The 6671-nt window shown below is 39.6% G+C and overlaps 1 non-coding gene across 1 annotated transcript; it reads right to left on the bottom strand.

Moving 5' to 3' along the window:
- Positions 1–1567: 1567 nt before the first annotated feature.
- Positions 1568–1650, bottom strand: TRNAL-CAG (transfer RNA leucine (anticodon CAG)). The gene has a single exon. It is a non-coding gene; the product is annotated as a tRNA-Leu (tRNA).
- Between the last annotated feature and the right edge of the window lie 5021 nt (positions 1651–6671).

Below are 6671 nucleotides of genomic sequence, written 5' to 3'. Positions count from 1 at the left end.
TCAGCAGAAGGAAAAGATACATTTTGAAATACATAGGGAGCCTTTTGGTATTTCTGCCTCTCCAGACTTCTGGAGGGAATCAGTGAAAGTCACCTTAGATTCAGCTGTGAAACCTGTCATGTAGGTCTCCATCATGGGAATCTTCAAGCCAGTGGTGACCTCTTTAGCCAATCCAAGAACATAAATGAGTCAGGACTCTGTGGCAGCATGGTGAAAGAGGCTTTGTAGATCTCTGTAGAAAAGAACAGAGAGGACAAATGGTGTTTTCCATAAGCATTTCCATAAGCATAAATGGTGTTTTCCATAAGCATTCAGCTCCAGAGATGTTTGCACTACAAGTGCAACGTGTGGATGCACTGATATTTTCCAATGGGGCATATTAAAAGAGGAAAGAAATTAGAAACTCATATGTGGCTTGTAACTTCAAACATTTAGACAGGGTAAATATATGCAGAGTGCTTAACAATGCTGCACAATGTTTGTTTGAAATATATACTCCCTAATGTACTTCTAACCAGGGGGAGTTCAAACAGCAATCAGCCAAAATGGGATAGGTACACTCTATCAGAATAGATTTTCCTTATAGTTGCCCTCAAAGCAGCATCATTTCTCATACTACTTGAAGCTGATTTAAGTGTTGGATCTGTGCCAATCATTTGTTAAGCCTTCTGTCTTTATTTTATGGCTTATGTGATACAACTGACCAACTCAGGGAAACATCTGTTGCATGCAAAGGCAAAAGGTACTAAGATCCTAACAGTGTTTAGATGGCCACTTTGTTCCTTTTCTGCCATCATTACTTCTGCAAGTGCCCTATATACAGATTAAGCTAATCTGAAATGCTGTTTTGTTCATTTTATATAGCTGGGAATTTATTGCTCATTTAATATAAATTGATCTTAGTTAGCTAAGTGTGCAATTAAAATCACAGTGTTTGATGTAGATCTGGGTGGCTTATAGCACCAGCCTCTCACTTCTGAACACAGAGTTAAAGTTCAGCCAGAGGTCTTGCTTAATATGAGTTTTCAGGGATTTTAGCATGGTCCCCACTGGAGCGTTATCTGCAACACAAACAGCTATACATCATTTGGCAATCCAGGAAAAGATTTGAGTAGGAGACACCCTATTTTAGCTAATTTTAACATAGCGAAGAGAGTTCTCCCTTTGCACAGCAGTTATTTCTGGCAAGACCTGAAACTGTTAATGAAGACGAGGTGATTGGCCATACCATCTAGCCTTCAAAGCATATCAAATTTGGCACTGCTCTTAACAAACCCACAGCATGATCCTTCACCTAAAAGATTATATAGAAAGGTGACTGACTAAATGTCAAGAAGATCTGAATTTCTCACTCAGACACAGTTCTTTGCCTTTCTTTATATATTATATATTTCATTTAACCCAAGGCTGCTTTATGCTTTCAGTGTCATGTTGTCTAAATATGCCTAATAGGATCCCAGAATAGTCGAGGTTGGATTAGAGGTCCCTGTGGTCTACTGCCCGCTCAAGCAGGGCCACCCAGAGCAGGCTGCCCAGGACCACGTCCAGGTGGCTTTTGAAAAGAAGTTGTCAGAAGTGGGATTCGAACCCACGCCTCCAGGGGAGACTGCGACCTGAACGCAGCGCCTTAGACCGCTCGGCCATCCTGACTGTGCAATTATCTTACATGGCAGGCACTGAAATTCCATTAGGGTGTATCAAAATGAGTATCAGAAAGATAAACATTGAAAACAGTGGAAAAAATACCTGATGTCTAAAAAGATGTTGTTAGGAGAACAAGTTTTTCAAAGACAGAAATTCAAATCAACAACATCTCTCAAACTATAAAAACTCAGGCAGAAAAATTTTCTTCTCCAAAGGCTTTTAAGAAAAATAACTCTGAAGCATTGCACTGTGATGAACTTCCCCCAGTTTCTGGTTGTGAAGGAAGCTTTTGCTGAGTGAAGTTTAAGAGACTAATTTAAAAGGCCTTCAACTTTAATTCTGTGAGTAAAGGTGGGATGAAGATTTTGCTGGGCAATTCTGGCTGCAAGGGAACAGACACAGCTTTCAGCCACATTCAGTCCCTGCACCTCTTTGATAAATATGAGCTATAGACCAACTTTTTTATTGTACCTCATTTTGAGCTTTAAGCTATCATCAAAATCTTGGGATCCATAAAATCCTGAAGAATTGCAGTGTCTCTTCCCTGAGCACCTGCTGCTGTAAATGTGAAAGCCAATGTCTTCACCCTTCAGCAAAACATTCCCATGCATTCTGTGCTGTTGTCCTTTTTGCTTCTTTTCTTCCATCTGTTTAGCCCAAGTCCTTTACCTTTCACCTCCCAGGTCCTTCTAGATATCAGCCTTCTGCTTTATGGCACTTTGTAGCATACACTGAACAGCCAGCTTTGTTGTAAGCTCTTTATATGGTCTCTTATTTTGATACAGAATCCATCCCACGCTTCTTGTGTGTCTTGTGTATCATTCATTAATTGAAATTTAAATTTCATTTCGTTTTCTCATTAAAAGTAGTTCATCTTTTTCTGTTGGCTGTTACCTAATCTCCACGATAAAAATAAAATAAAATAAAATAAAATAAAATAAAATAAAATAAAATAAAATAAAATAAAATAAAATAAAATAATAAAATAAAATAATAAAATAAAATAAAATAAAATAAAATAAAATAAAATAAAATAAAATAAAATAAAATAAAATAAAATAAACTTTATTTCCCTGAGGACTGGATCTCAGTGTGTTCTTTTCTGTACCCTCTAATTCTAACTACTTGTATTTTCTTATGGAATATACAAACATATTTAACTGAACTGTCTAAGGTGTTCATGTGGTGGAATGTTATGCCTACCTACATGTCATTTACAACATCTACCTATGCTTGTCACTGGACTGATGCTCCAGAGCAATCATTCCCCCTAAAAGTGTAGACCACTTTCAGAATACAAGAGAAGTTTAGCTGTCTCAGAGATACTGAGTGGCTTAAAGCATTCCAAACTTTATAGCTAAACAGAAGGGAAATATCTTAATTAACACTTCCACCAAGGCTTACATAAAGAGAAATCAGCCTGCAGTGGTTGTGTGCTGTCTGATCCATCAGCACTGGACCTGTCACATTATGGTGCTACTTATCTAGGAAGACAGGTAGATATGGCAGGGCTGTTGTATGGTGCAGGATGATAGGAAGTTAAGAATGATGGAAAATATATGAAGGGATGAAGAGGCAAATGTTATGGGAAATTGAGTTTGTTTAGCTCTATTCTCATCGAATAAGCTGTTTAATAAAATCTTGCAAAGGGCTACTACTTATTGCTTTGGGCTTCCCTATCTCCTTAATTTTATACAATAGCCTCCACACTTCTAATCTTCTCCATCTGACTGCTATTTAGTTTTCCTCTTGTTTAGTCATATAAAGTCATCTGTGCTAAAAACAGGCATGGATAAAGTTTTGTTTCCTTTTTTATATAAAATAGATGAGAAAAAAAGCCCAGCTTGCAACAGAACCAGACCAGTTTAACAAAGTTGCCCACCCATTCCCAGCCAGCCTGGGGACATTTTATTCAAACAAGGCCTTCCAATATTTCACAAAGCCAATTCCTTGACTGATGAGGTTTTACTAAACCACTAAAGAAAAACCAGATCCCTTCCACCAGTTTACTCATCTCTACCAGTATAAAATTAAATTTTACACATTGAGAAAGAGTGGTTTTCTTTTTTTCTTTTTTCTTTTTTTTTTTTTCCTACAGCAAAGATACAGAAGGCACATAGCTGGCAGTAGGCAGTGAGTCTTATACAGAAGTATAATGTAAATTTTCATTATATTCAAGTGAGTGATCAGTAGAAGAGAGCACTTAGAGATAATCTCTGATTTGGATTTGTAGTCAACATATGAAATGAGTTTTTGGTCAGGTGGTCTGTATACCTTGCAACAGCAAAAGCTGCCTTTTCAGAAGTATGTTGCTTTGCCAGATCAACACATTAGGAAAACCTTTTTGGAGAAAAGTAATAATAAAGGAGAAGGAAACAGAGGCAGGAACACAATCAATATTATTTCACAAAAGATGTAATTGAGCATTGGTAATCATTTGCAAAGAATACGGCAAAAATTTCATAGCAAAGACATCCACTTGGAGCAGAGACTGGAAGTCAGCCAAAGCCCCTAAACTGCCAACGACAAATCATGGTTGCATAAGACATCCCCCAAATCATAGTAGAAACTAAACAGGGGAGTGAGCAGAGCAGATGTTTGGAGGTCATTAACAGGAGCTCAACTTTCCTTGCCTGGTGGCTACCTCTACAGATATCTGATTCCCAGAAATTTCCCTGACCTCCAAACATCTGCTCTCTTCTCCTGTTTTCTTTACATCCGTACTGCAGAGAGCCTCGTGCAGTCATAAACTTTTCAGTCCTTTCTTATAAAATATTTGTACCTCACTCCCCTAAATCATGAAGAAAAGTATTTTACAAGTCTGGACCTACCATCAGTCATGGTGGGACCTTCACATTCATTGTGGTTGATGCTAAACTGAATTACCTGGCTTTTCCTGCAGGCTGAGAGTGTGCACATAAGCTGTTCAAATAAGCTAATGTGGAGTACTTTGTACTTTGATTTGAACTCCTAGAGACTTTCCTTATGGTCTATACTTTGCCATTTTACTGAATTTCTTATCTGCTGCCCTTTGTCAAGTCTTCAGTCTCCATGAGAACTAGATATGCCCTAGACAGCTTTATTACTTTGCAAAACATGGGGGCCAAGCACATATTTCCAAGCATGATTGCTACTGCTTTTCCTTCCTCTAATGGTGAAGTATATCTAGCGAAAGTTGTTCTGTACAATGAGCTCTGGTATTGCTCAGGAGTCTATTATCTATAGGCATTTAAAAAATTTTCCCATGGGACAATAATAACCAGAGTCATTCTTCCTTTTTGGATGAATACTACTTTATTTGCTCTTTCTTTCTCAAAAATTCCCATACCTCCCAATTTTCCTGGAAATCAAAAATAGATTACATGTGTTACAATAAGCTTCCTTGCTAATCCTCTCAAATCCCTCAAGACACATCTAGCAGATAGCAAGTTTCTTATGTGATAGCATATTCTAAGCATCCCCTGCTTGTTAATAGAAGTTTCTAGTATTATCTAGTTTGCAAAATGTTTAACGAAGTATTTTGTTAATCTGTTTCTCAGACATCTCTTTGTATCCCTGCCATTTTTGAGTCATTGTTCTCTTCCTCCACTCTGCATACTTACCAGAAAAAGGTGGCTTTTGGATTAAGGATATTATTTTTCAGCACTACAATGAATACGCCTGTGGCTAGAGAAGGACCAAGTACCCGATCAATGACTGGAATCCATGTGGCAATACTGGCAGTTTGACATTTAGAAGTGAAGAGGACCTTGGAGTTATTTAACTGCAATGATCACATAGGAGACTAACTCAGAGACTGTTGAGACAGCTCAACACTCAGCAGCCAGCCCCAGCCTTTGGGTTATTTTGTGTTTCATTTTTGTTTTTTCCCTTCTCTCTCACTCTGTTGATGTCCCGTGGGGGTTCTCTCTATGGCCACATTTTCTTATGCTCAGTATTCCTTAATACTGCAAGAAATGATCATGTACCTTTTCTTACTATCCCAGTGCTAAAGTCATATCAGACTCCCTCTTTCTATGCCCTACTGCACTTTGCATCTCAGCTCCTTCTCTCATTTCTATTCAGTTCTGTGGATGACCATGCTCAGGTTCAGTCCAGCTGAACTGACTCTGGGGAGAAAAGCTCCTCCTGAAGGAACCTGTTGCGGCCTGGGGAGTTAAAGTTTGCCTCTCCACTCCCCACTCCACCCTGAGGTTCCTGCAGGCAAGTCAGAGTCCATCTCCCCAACAGTGATCACTCTTACATAGATGGACATGTGTAGACACCCTCCTGGAGGAGAAACCCTGTTGTGAAGTCAAATCCAAGCTATGTTGAACTCCTTGGCTGCCCTGGACATGGAAGGACCAGGTGTAGTTAGTGCCAGACCCTGCTCCCTCCCACCCACTAGTGAATTAATCCTTTCCTCCCAAGTGGGGGCAACATCCAGTCCTCCTGAAGCTGGATTACTCTGGTTTAAGTGTCCCGAACTAAATGTGTAGGTTATATATAGGCTCCAATTGGTATAGAAAGGAGACATCTGCCATCTCTATGACTCAGGGAATAGTTTGGCACCTGCTCCTCCAGTCTACCTCATGAGGAAGCTGTGGACCACAATAAGGTCTCCCCTCAGCCTCCTCTTTTCAGGTTGAATAATCCAAGTGACCGCAGCCACTCCTCATACATCTTCCCCTCTACGCCCTTGGCTACTATCTCAGTAGCCAAGGAAAGGCCGGACCTGGTGCATAGGGACACAGTTTAGTGGGTGACATTGGTAGTAGGGTGATGGTTGGACCAGATTATCTTGAAGGTCTTTTCCAACCTTAATGTTTCTAGGATTCTAAGTTTGCAAAGGGAAAGAGGAAGCTGTCCCACTTGGTCATCATGGTCTTTTCTGGTCTTGGACTCTGGAAGCTGGTGGGTCTCCCTGTCAATGCCTTTCTTTGTAATTGAGAGCATGAAGAATGGTCTCATAACACATATTTCTTCATTAGAAAGTGAAAAGACAAGTGGAAATGGCCCCAAGCTACACCACGGTTGGTTAAGGTTAG

This window comes from Anas acuta, chromosome 3 (assembly GCF_963932015.1).
Source record: "Anas acuta chromosome 3, bAnaAcu1.1, whole genome shotgun sequence".
Classification (NCBI taxonomy): domain Eukaryota; kingdom Metazoa; phylum Chordata; class Aves; order Anseriformes; family Anatidae; genus Anas; species Anas acuta.
Note: the sequence above shows the minus strand (reverse complement) of the source record. Positions and strands in the feature narration are given on the sequence as shown.